This window comes from Hylobates moloch, unplaced genomic scaffold (genome assembly GCF_009828535.3).
Source record: "Hylobates moloch isolate HMO894 unplaced genomic scaffold, HMol_V3 SCAFFOLD_7, whole genome shotgun sequence".
Taxonomy (NCBI): domain Eukaryota; kingdom Metazoa; phylum Chordata; class Mammalia; order Primates; family Hylobatidae; genus Hylobates; species Hylobates moloch.
In genome coordinates, this window is record NW_026652282.1 from 132,899,164 (window position 1) to 132,912,568 (window position 13,405).

The following is a 13,405-nucleotide window of genomic DNA, read 5'->3' on the forward strand; positions in this document are numbered from 1 at the left end:
GATTCTATATCAGGTACTGGCTGCGTTGTGTTTTGATGAATACAAAGTTGAAAGGCATGGTCCCTGTATTCAAATAGCTCACCACGTTGTGCAGTGGCTCTTGACCGGAGCTGCACATCAGAATCACTTGAGAAGGTTTGCAGCAATGCATATGCCTGCCTTCCTCACTGCCCTCAAGATTCTAACTTCATCCTGGAGGGAAATGAATAGCCTGGCATTCTTTCTGTGTTGATTTCTGAAACCCAGAGCCTGAAGGGAATTCAAAGTGTTAGACAGCATTCTATAGAAATATGAAAGGGAAAGGATTTCTTCTGGACAGGATAGTTCCACAAGCTCAGGGGAAGGTGCAGAAGAGGCGAGACCTCTGTCATTTCCAAGAGGAGTGGGAACCTGGGCCCTGCTGCCCGACAGCAATGCCAAGGAGAGACGTGGATTGACTTGAGAGGCATTTTGAAGGTAGAGTCCACTGAACTTGGTGTCCAATTAATTGCGAGAGAGGGGTTGAGGGAGAGGAAGGTGTCAAGATGACTCCCAGGTTACTGGTTTGGTCAACTGGGCACACCTTATTCACACAGGGAATATTAAAAGAGGAGAGAGCTTGGAGAGAAGATGTTTTCAGTCTTGGATATATTTGAGTTTGGGGTGCACGTGGAACAGAACATCCAGGCAGGGAAGTCCGAGAGGAAGGTGTCAAGATGACTCCCAGGTTACTGGTTTGGTCAACTGGGCACACCTTATTCACACAGGGAATATTAGAAGAGGAGACAGCTTGGAGAGAAGACGTTTTCAGTCTTGGATATATGTGAGTTTGGGGTGCACGTGGAACAGAACATCCAGGCAGGGAAGTCCAAGAGGCAATTGGATACTCTTATCTGAAGTTTAGCAGGGTGTTCAATCTTGTGTATCATTTTAAAGTGATTGCATCACTCCCAACCCTCTTAAAAACTTTCTGAGTAAAGCATAATACCAACTTTATACATTTCCTTTCAAAGAGTACACAAAAATCAGTTCTTTGTGCCTCAGGGAAGAGCCACACCCAGTTATCTATATAACCATATTTTGAGTACCACCTCGTGACTTTTCTGCAGCCTTCAGTACCTGCTTTTAAATGGTCACGTATAATAAATGCACTAAAAGCAGCCATGTCTCACCACCGTTTGCTTAGGGCAGGATTCCCATCAGCAATGGATCTTCATATTTTTCTGCTTCTGAGCCTAGGGAAGAAAAATCCATGAAGGTAACCAGTTCATAAAGTGGCTCTTCTTCCCAAAATTTCTTGTGACATGTGGCTTTGAGCAATTAGGGCTCTTTCAACCCCTAGGCCCTTCCTCACTTATCTTAAGCTGTCATTGAGTGTCTGGCACCCCAAAGCACCAATCTTTCTTTGAGGCTACATATTCATGAAAAGTCTTCCCACCCATCACATTCCTCTTCCAGAAAATTTGTGGGAGCTTCTTAGTGCTCTGGGAGTTTTAAAGGGGAAAGCAATTTCCATTTCTGGAAACAGTGCACACTAGATAACCTGAAAAGCCTCCTCCTGTTACAAAGCACCTTTTAAAAGGCAGGATAAAATTTAATAAATATTCCTTTTAATGCACATATGATGAACTTATGGTGGAAATTGACCCTCAGGTGTCAAAAAACAAAGAGGAACCTAAAGAGCAGATCGATGGGCATTTGAATTTATGTTAGGCTGGTAGGGGAGTGGACTCAATAACCACCAGGGAGAGGAGAAAAGCCTTGGTGCCTCACAAGGGCTACACAGTCAATGAAAGGATGGACTAGGAAAAAAAAGTCTTCCCACCACCACGGTGAGATGACAAGAGGGTTTGTTTCTTCATGGGTTCTGGTGGGAGAAAATAAAATGCTTCCCCTGGTCATTTGTAACTCTAAGGCTATTGTCATGTAGGTCTAGGGTTGGAATTAATAACTCTTATTTAGGTCTTGAAAACCCCAAGCTTACACATCAACATCAAAAAGATAACAGCCAGAGATACACCCCCAGTCAAACCTCACTGAAGTCACACAGATGAAGCCGTTTGAACAAATCCCTAAACTCACAAACAAAATTATAAAACACCTGAGGGAAAAAAAAAAAAAACCGCCTGTGATTGAGTATCAGCAAACACAATGATGCGCAGGATTAGACTACCAAAAACTTCAGATAATAGAGCCAACCGAGAGTATAAAATAAGTTTGTGTAAGACACTTAGAAATAATAAGGAATCCAAACATATTCACACCAGTTAGAATGGCGATCATTAAAAAGTCAGGAAACAACAGGTGCTGGAGAGGATGTGGAGAAATAGGAACACTTTTACACTGTTGGTGGGACTGTAAACTAGTTCAACCATTGTGGAAGTCAGTGTGGCGATTCCTCAGGGATCTAGAACTAGAAATACCATCTGACCCAGCCATCCCATTACTGGGTATGTACCCAAAGGACTATAAATCATGCTGCTATAAAGACACATGCACACGTATGTTTATTGCGGCACTATTCACAATAGTAAATACTTGGAACCAACCCAAATGTCCATCAACGATAGACTGGATTAAGAAAATGTGGCACATATACACCATGGAATACTGTGCAGCCATAAAAAATGATGAGTTCATGTCCTTTGTAGGGACATGGATGAAACTGGAAACCATCATTCTCAGTAAACTATGGCAAGGACAAAAAACCAAACACCGCATGTTCTCACTCATAGGTGGGAACTGAACAATGAGAACACATGGACACAGGAAGGGGAACATCACACTCCGGGGACTGTTGTGGGGTGGGGGGAGGGGGAGGGACAGCATTAGGAGATATACCTAATGCTAAATGATGAGTTAATGGGTGCAGCACACCAACATGGCACATGGATACATATGGAACAAACCTGCACATTGTGCACATGTACCCTAGAACTTAAAGTATAATAATAATAATAAAAAGAAAATGTGGTATATGTACACAATGAAATATTATTCAGCCTTGAAAAAAGAGACCCTGCCATTTGCCACAACATGGATGGACTTGGAGGACATTATGCTTGCTAAGTGAAATTAGCCAGACATAGAAAAAGAAATATTGCATGGTTTTACATATTGTGGAATCTATGTTTTTAAAAGCTCAAACACACAGTAAATGAAACAGTAGTCATCACAGGTGGGAGTGGGGAGAGGAAATGGGGCGATGTAGCTCAAAGGATACAATATGGCAGACATGTACGATGGACAAGTCTAGAGATCTGGTGTACAACATGAGGACTGAAATTAATAAAATTGTATTGTATTAGCGATTTTGTTAAACGAGTAGATTTTAGCTGCTCTTATCACCAAAAAAGTAACACGTGAGAGGACAGACATTAATCCGCTTCACTATTCTAACCATTTTACTATCTACACATATCATCATGTTGTAAACCTCAAGTATACACAATAAAATTTATTTTTTAAAAAACAAAACAAAACAAAACAAAAAAAGAAAGATCAAGGTTCTATGGAAAAAGAAGAGGCCGGTTGCTTTCTTTAAGGAACCAAATAGAACTTCCGAAAATGAAAGACATTATTTCCAGTGACAGCAAAAGATCAGAGGATGGGTTTAAAAGCAGATTCATCTGCTTTAGTGAACTGGAAGATAGAAGTAAGGAAATTATTCAGAAGGCAGCAAGGAGAGATAGCAAATGTATAAACGGTTAAGAGATACAGAAAAATGATGCAAAGGTCCAAAAAACCTCTAATAGGAATGACAGAATCAGAGAATAAAGAGAACAGGGGTAAACCAATAATCAAAAGGATACTGGCTGGAAATTTTCAGATTTGAAAACAGACGTAGTTCCTCGTATTCTAAAAGCATGAGCCACAGCAAGAATCAATAAAACTGAATCACAGGGAAACTGGCGCAGGTCAACAAAGAAAAGGGGAAAGATCTTAAAATCAACTAGAAAGAAAAGACACAGTGCTATCAAAGGGATAATAAACTGACAGCAGACTTCTCACCAACTGCAATAAAAATGGAATCATATCACTAATGCATTCAGGGAATGGGGGGAAATGTCATACCCAACTAAACTACAATTCAAGAATGAGTGAAGTAAAGATATTCTTTTTGATATATTTTAAAATATTTATGTATGTATTTATTGAGACAAGGTCTCACTCTGTCGCCCAGGTTGGGGTACAGTGGTGCGATCATGGCTCACTGCAGCCTCGATCTCCTGGGCTCAAGGGATCCTCCTGCCTCAGCCTCCCTAGTAGCTAGGACTACAGGTGTGCACCTCCATGCCTGGCTAATTTTTTTTTTTTCCCCGAGTAGCTGGGACTACAGGTGAGCACCACCACTCCTGGCTATTTATTTATTTATTATTTTGTAGAGACAAAGTCTCATTATGTTGCCCAGGCTGGTCTCGAACTCCTGAGCTCAAATGATCCTCCCACCTCGGCCTCCCAAAATGCTGGGATTACAGGTGTGAGCCACTGCACCCAGCCAGTAAAGATATTCTTCAACAAAGGTTGAGAGGGCTGACCACTCACAAACCCTCACTGAAAGAAAGACTTAAAGATGTTCTTCCATTAAAAGGAAACTGAACGAAAAGAACAAAGCAAGATGCAACAGAGGAATGGTGAACAAAGAAACTAGTAACCATGGCCATGAGTCCAAAAAAAAAAAAAAGACTGCATAAAAACAATATAACTGACCAAATTATAACTAAATACTGGACAGCACTGACTTGTAAGACAAGGTCCTTGTATTGTTTGTGGTGAAACTGGAGACGATTAAGATTTGATAAAATGAAGTGTTTGCGATTAAAAATAAAAAGACCTTGATAATTTCATATCCGTTAGTGTGGATTCAGATCCATTAGAAAGCTTACATTTATCTAAAACTAACTCCAAGTCAGCCAGAATATATCCCAGGAATAAAAAAATAACCCTTCCAAACCAGAGATTTTGTAACTGAACTCCGGTCCAGGCCGTTCATCACCTGAAGGCCAAAAACTCAAAGAGAGGAGCTTTGGTGAAAGGAAAGTTAGCTTTATTTGAGAAGCCAGCAACCCGGAGGAGTCAGTGAACTAGACTTCAGTGATCACCTCTCTGAGTTGTGCCTCTGGATTAAGGGTTTTTAAGGGAAAGCAGAGGAAATAATGATCAAAACATTCTTCTAAAACGTGTTCAGTCTCAGGTGGGCAGTTAATCACTGCTTTCTTGGTCAATGTTTTGTGACCTTCTACAGGCACCGTCAGCCTATTCTTACCAGGCTGGTCAGCCCCTTCCCAGAGTTGCTGGTTGGCGTGTTTTCTTTTATCTCTGTTGAAGGTCCTGTTTTCCTGAGGCTATTTTTAGTGAATAATCTACAAACTCAAGCAAAGCAATAATCATATTCAAGCAAGCAAGCTTTTATCTAACTTGGAGTCAGTAACATTACAATTTATTTGTAAAAGATGGTAGAGGGAAGAAAGATAGAAAAATCTCCCTTCCCCTCTCGTACTAAATAAATAAAAAATAATCGTAAAAAGCAGAATGAGGAGAAGAGACGAATAAGGAGGAGAAGCAGGAGAAGGAGGGAGAGAGGGAGGAAAGTGGCTTCCCAGGAATGAAACTATATATATATATAATCTGTATAAATTCTAGTGGGGAGGATGGCTGGTTTAGCACACTTCTGATTCTGTCCCCACCCCCTGGAAGCAATGCTGAGGAAAAACAATGTGAGCCAGTTAGATCCTGAGAATGGGATGTAAGGCTCTCTAACTTGAGGAGAAATGGACTGAGAGAATAAGCAGAAAAAAATTAGGTAAATACCTTTGTGAATAGAAGCCCTCAATTGCCACTCCTAGATTTCACCAGCGGTAGGAAGGCTCCCAGTTCTTTCCATTTTCCAAGACACTGTGCTGAGTTGGGCGAACAAAACAAAATCCTCAGAGTAAGACACACCCTTGCATGGATGGACTGGAGCATGATGCATGATATTTAGCAAGATCTTAGAAGAAAAGGTAGATTGAAATCAACATCCCGCCTGCCCTCAAATTATCACCCTCAGAATGTTAGAGCAAATAGAAAGTCTGACAATGTTTTCCATAATTGAAATAAAAATAAATGGTTTAGCAATGATGCTAACAATCTACAGGGATAGAGAGGGAGAGGGAAAAGGAGAGAAGAGAGGAGACAGAGAGGGAGGGAGGAAGGAAGGAAGAAAGAAGAAAGGAGGGAAAAAGAGAAGAGGGGAGGAGGGAAGGAAGAAAAAGAAGAAAAGAAATAAAGAAGGAAATAGAAAGAGAAAGAAAGAAGAAGAAAGAAAGAAAGAAAAAAGAAAGAAATACGAAAGAAAAAAGAAAGAAAGAGAAAGAAAGAAACCATCATAGTATACAAAAGACAGATAACCATCACAGACTGGAAGAATGCATAAAACAAGGAACAGATGCAACTAACCCTAGAGTTCTCTAAGCCATAGTAAAATTTAAAATATGATTTCAACTTAACAAAGTTTCAAAGACCAGATGATTGACAGCCGAATATGATTTTTTTTTTTTAAAAGGAGATTACTGAGCTCAGAAAAGAAACCGAGAACTCAGAGAACCACATGGTAGATCAAAGAAGTAAATTAGGAAGAGCAAGATGCAGAAGAGACATGCACACAAATCGAAACAAGGGCATGGAGGAAGGACTTTAGACGGTCACGCTAATGCTGATCCAACATTAAGATAATTTACATGCCTTAAGTAAAGAGCCTAATAAATGGGATAGAAAAATATCCACAGATGCCATATGTGAAAAGTTTCCAGAAATAAAGGAAGAATTGAACCTGCTCCTCAGAAGGACAAAGTCTCTACCAGGAAAAATTGATGCAGAACAATCACTATTGAGATATGTTCTAGTTGTGTTATGGTACTTCAAAAAACATTAAAGAATTTCTTAAATTCTTTAAAGACACCTAAGCATGCACGCACACGCACGTGCATGCACACACACACACACACATACACACATCAATTACTTACAAGGGAACAAATTTGTTCACTTAAATATAAAAGTAAAACGTAACATCTCCAGAATGTTTCTGCTCCTGGGTGAGATGAAGCATGCACACTCTACTGAATGCAGCTATAAAATGTGGACACAGTGCACGGGCCAGCTATTTGAGGGCTCTGAAAAGTAAACGGAAGGAGGCAGACCGGGGAAAGACTACAATCTGAAGCACCACTGAAACAGCAGTGAATCTGACATTTTCCCCCCTTTAGTATCCTTGGCTCAATGTAGCCTGCAAGTTAGAAGTAGACAGTGGTGTGAACAGAGAGAGCTCTGGTTCTGACGTGAGAAGAGGGAAAACGGAATACTAACCCTCAGCGATAGTTAAGGGAATCCTCAGTTTTTCTTTCTTCTTTTCTTTGTACTTTCATGTTCTAGCCCACAGGCAATCCTGTGGCAGCAGTGGTGGTGACAGAGGCAGTGACAGTGGCAGCCACCAGGGCCTTCAGGTGATTAAAACTCTGAAGGAAAGTAACCTTCCTCTCTGATTGTAGGTCCCAAGAGGGTGCCCATGACTTCTTTTTCCCCTCTTTGGTCTTCCTGCCGAATGACACCAGAGGAAGGCAAAGGCACAGGAAGCGTGTGGCAGAGAAGAGTAACCAAAGCGACAGCAACAGCTGCCTGGCTAGAAGGTTGAAAAGGGGAAGCTGAGGGAACCAGAAAGTGCTGGGGAGATTGCAGGGAGGGAGGAAGTGCTTGGGAAAGTAAACCCATGAAGCTGTGTATGAGCTTCCTGGCTTACCCCCAAGCTGTGTATGTACAGATGTGATCCTGTACGACATACACAGGACTTTGAGAACTGCACTGAGTAAGGGATATAGACCTCGCCGGCTCCAAGACTGCTGATCATGCTTAACAGAACCAAATACTATTGCAAAGGCTTTGAAATGGAACTAACATTAAAACCCCTGGTCAGAACATGTGGCCTGAGCCTAAGTGACTGGGGGAAAAATGAGTGGAGACTTGGGGATCTGTGGGAATATGACAAAAGAGCTACCTTTTGTGTCATCATAGTGACAGAAGGAAAGGAGGAAGAGGGTGGGACTGAAAAAGTATTCAAATAAATAATGGCTGGAAGATTCTAAATATGGCAAAAGACACATGCCTGTACATTTAAGAAGCTGAGTGAACCCCAAACAGAATAATCTTAAAGAAACTTACACCAAGAAGCATCACAGTCAAACTTCTGAAAACTAAAGACCTAGAAAAAAAGTCTCAAAAGCAGAGAGAGAGAGAAAGGAAACCTTACCTATACGGGAAAAGGAATTAGAATGGCAACATATTTCTCATTAGAAACCATGGAGGCCAGAGGAAGTGGCATAACACTTCTCAAGTGGCAAAACAAAAGAACCAGAACCCTGTCTACAAAGTGAAATTACCTTCAGGAATGCAGGGGAAATCAAGACATTTGCAGAAAAAGGAAAAGTAAGAGAGATTGTTGCCATCAGACCTACCCTTACCTCTACGCTTACAGAAGCTTCCTACATGAGACTCCACTAGGCATGTAAAATGCCTTGGCTGAGCATGACCTGCTCACCAATTCTCTCTAATGTGGACATTTATCATGCTGCCCAGTATTGGGAAGATATGTCTTAGAATTTCTCACGAGCTCCTAGTACAAGTCTGGTCTAGTTTCTGCCTCCAACCCCTCCACTGAAATTGCTCTTGCCAAGGCCCCCAGCAACACTTGCATTGCTTAATTCAGTGAACGGGTTTTAATGCTTATCATTTTGGAACTCAGCAAGTGTTTCTGAGTTTGTCACTTCTTGTTCAGTTCCTCTGCCTTCCTTCTGAACCTCCTGCTCTCATCTCTTTCTGGCTTGATTATCTTTCAGCGTGCCCCCCCACCCCGCACCAACTTTATCTGTGGAGACACTCCTCTAGTCTTCTTGCAATGATGTTCCTCTTTTGCTTGCCCCTTAAAAGAAGTTGTCCTTGGTCCCCTTATATATTCTCTCTATGTGCTGTCCCTGAATGGTCTCAGCTACATTCATGGCTTCAAGAACTACCCTGATGAGTCACAAATCTATATTTTCAGTATTGACTTCACTCCTGAACTCCTAAGCCAAATCTCCTTCATCTCCCTCTGGATATCCCACAGGCATTTCAAATTTCACATGCTCAAGACTGAACTCATCTTCCGACCCATACGCAGACCTCCTCCTTCATCCCATTTGTCCAGGAATGACTCCAAAGTCTGTAGTCACCTCACTCTATCCCTGTGGAGTCATGCTAGAGCTTTTTCACTTCCCCATCGCCACTCCCTTCCCCTGCCAACCAATGCCCCGCTTTTCCAATTGGCTAACTTGTACTCATTCTTCGACCATTTCTCCAGGAACATTTCCCCAACCCCCAAAGTCTGTGTGAAGTACTCCTCTTATGTGTTCCTACAGCACTTTCTTAGTCCATCTATGTCCATTCCATAAAGGAATACCTGAGGCTGGGTAATTTATAAAGAAAAGAGGTGTATTTGGCTCATGATTCTGCAGGCTGTACAGGAAACATGGTGCTGGCATCTGCGTGGTTTCTGGTGAGGGTCTCAGGCTGCTTCCACTCGTGGCATAAGGTGAAGGGGAGCCGACAAGTGCAGAGATCACATGGTGAGAGAGGAATCAAGGTGGCGGGGGGGAAGGGGGAGGTGCTACACTCTTCTTTAACAACCAGCTCTTGTGGGAATGAATCAAGTGAGAACTCACTCATTACTGCGAGGCTGGCACCAAGCCATTCATGAAGGATCCACCCCATGACCCAAACACCTTCCATTAGACCCCACCTTCCAACACTGGGTATCAAGTTTCTACATGGGATTTGGAGGGGGTCAAACAAACCAAACTATAACCAGCACCTTGAACTTCCCCTCTCATAGCACTTATCACAGTATAGTGTTGTAGTTGTCTGGTTCCTTGTCTGTATGTTCCACCAGACTGCATGCAGGGATCTGATCTATATTTCTCGTTGGTGTTGTCGCAATGCTTAACACAGTATACCTGGCACTACCCTCCAATATTTTTTGAAGAATGAGCACATGAATTATCATGTCTCCAGCTAGGTTCGCCAGTATGAGTAATATGTAGTGAGTGCCTACTGTGTGCCATTTTACTACCTAAACTTTTTATGAAGTCTGTCCCCTAGTCTTATCTACCAATGCCATTGTCTTAGTTGAGATACCTGTCATTTCTTGACTGGTATAATACAGCAGCTTTCTAATTCCAATCTCAGTCCTCTCTGTGCTATTCTCCACACACAATCCTCTCTGTTCTATTCTCCACACAGCTTCCAGGGTGATCTTTCTAGAGGCAAATCAGACCATGTCACTCCCAAGCTGAAAGACCACAGTGGGTTCAGTGTAGCCTACAGGGTATTCTAAAACCTGAGCATGGCATAATAGAACCTCCATGTCTTGGCTCCCGCCTACCTGTTTCCCAGCCACATCAACCACTACTGCTCCACTGGCATCCTACTCTCCAGCCTTAATGAATTGGTTGCAACTCCCCTCCTCCCACCAGTGCCTTGGCTTCTCATCGTGCTACAGATTCTTGAACACACACATTGTCCTCCAAGAAGCTTGCCAGATCCACTCCTATTCTTTCAACGAAATGTTTATTGACCACTCTTTATACACTATGACCAAATAGGATTTATCCCACAAATGTAAGGTTGCGTCAACATGTGAAAATCAATTTATATAATACACCATATTAACAGAATGCATGGCGGAGCGGCGGGGAGGGGGCTCATGGTCATCTTAATCATGTACAAAAAGGATCATTTGACAAAACACAGTAGCCTTTCATGAAAATAAATTCAACAGACCAGGAACAGAAAGAAACTTCTTCAACCTGACAGAGGGCATCCAAGAAAAACCCAGAGATAATATCATACTTAATGGTGAAAGACTGGTTGATTTCCCCCTAAGATCAGGAATGCCACTCCTAATTCAACATCATACTCAAAGTTCATGTCAGGGCAATTAGTCAAGAAAAAGAAATAAAAGGCATCCAGATTGGAAAGGAACAAGTAAAACCATCTCTATTCATAGATGCATAGATGGCATGTTCTTATATAGAGGACACTAAAGAGTCCAACAAAAGAAAAAAAAAAATGAGACGGTTAGGCTCTGTGTCCCCACCCAAATCTCATGTCGAATTGTAATCCCCACCTGTTGAAGGAAGGGCCTAGTGGGAGGTGATTGAATCACGGGGGCGGACTTCCCCCTTGCTATTCTTGTGATAGAGTGCTCACAAGATCTGATGATTGTCTGAAAATGTGCAGCGCTTCCCCCTTTGCGCGCATTCTCTCTCTCTTCCTCCTGCTCCAACATGTGAAGAAGGTGCTTGCTTCCCCTTCACCTTCCGCCATGATTGCACGTTTCCTGAGGCCTGCCCAGAAGCAGAAGCCTGTACAGCCTGCAGAACCATGAGGCAATTAAACCTCTTTTCTTTATGAATTACCCATTCCCAGGCAGTTCTTTATAGCAGTGTAGGAACGGACCAATACGCCAACCCTGTCTGAGTATGCTCAGCAAAGCATATTAGGCTCAGCAAAGTTGCAGTATCCAAGATCAATCTGCAACAATCAGTTGTATTTCCATACCCTAGCAATGAATAACATGAAAATAAGATTAAGGAAATGATTCATTTTACAGTAGCGTCGAAACAATAAAATGTCGAGGAATAAATTTAACAAAAGGTGTATAAGACGTATACTCTGAAAATTACAAGACGTTGCTAAAATAAATTAAAGAAGACCTGAATAAATCGAAAGGCATTTTGTGTTAATGGATTGGAACACTTAATATTGTTAAGATGCCCATAATCTCCAAGGCAATATACAGATTCATTGTGATGCCTGTCAGAATCCAACCTGCCTTCTTTGTGAAAACTGACAAGCTGATCCTAAAATTCATATGAAACTGTAAGGGGCTCAGATAGCCAAAACAACCTCAGAAAAGAAAAAAGTTGAAGGACTCACGCTTCCCAATTTCAAAACGTACTACAAAGCTGCAGTAATCCGAAAAGGGTGGTACTGCCATCGTGATAGATATATTAGGTCGATGTTACAGAACTCCGAGTCAGGAATAAACCCATATATTTATGCAAAGTTTATTTTCAGTAAGAGTTCCAGCACCCCTCAGTGGGTGGAGGGGAAGAATAATCCCCTCAACAAACTGCGCTGGGACAACTGGATAGCCACATGCAAAAGAATGCCCCTGGACCCCTACCTCACATCATGTAAAGAATGAATTCAAAATGGATCACAGATCTAAATGTAAGGGCTGAAACTATAAAACTCTAAGAAGAAAACAGAGATGTAACTTTGCACGACCTTGGATTAGGCAACAGCTCCTTCAGTATGACACCAAAGGCACAGCCACAGACATCTTTTCATTTGGCAAGTTGGACTACATCCAAATTTAAATCTTTTGGGCAACAAAGGGCTCTATCCAGAAAGTGAATGGGAGAAACATTTGCAAATCACATATCTGATAAGAGTCTATTTTCCAGAATATGTGAACAAGTTTTAGAAGCCCACAGCCAAAATACAATCAACCGAATTAAAAAATGGGCAAAGGGCTTGAATAGACATTCCTCCAAAGCAGAGGTACAAAGGGCCAAGAAGCACATGAAAAGATGTCTTAGTCTGTTTCCTGTTGCCATAATTGAATACCCGACACTGAACAATTTGCAAAGAAAAGAAATTTATTTCTTACCGTTCTGGGGACGGGGAAGTGCCCGGCATCTGGTGATGGCAGAGGGTATCACATGGCGAGAGGGCAAGAGCGTGTACGTCGTTTCAGGCCTCTCTTCCTATTCTTATAAAGCCACCAGTCGCATCATGGGGGTCTCACCCCGATGACCTTATCTAATCCTAATTACCGTCTCAAAGGCTGCGCCTCCAATCAACATGTGAATTTGGGGATTAAGTTTCCAAGACACACAATTTGGGGGACACACTCAAACCACAGCAACATCATCAGCCATTTGGGAAATACAAATGAAAACCACCATGAGATAGCACTTCACACCCACTAGGATGGCTATTGTAAACAAAACAAAATGAGGCAAACAGAAAACAAGTTTTGATGAGGCTGTGAAGAAATTGGGACTCTCATGCACTACTGTTGGGAATGCGAAAGATTACAGCTGCTGTGGAACTCAGTTTGGTGGTTCCTCAATAAGTTAAACAGAATTACCACATGAGCCAGCAGTTTGACTCCTAGAAATAGACCCAAAAGAACTGAAAACAGATATTCAAAGAAAAACTTGTACAGAGATGGTCATGGCAGTGCTATTCACAGTAGCCAGAAGGGGGAAATAACCTGTCCATCAACTGACGAGTGGGTAAACCAAATGTGGCCTCCTGTCTATACAACAGAATCGTACTCAGTCAT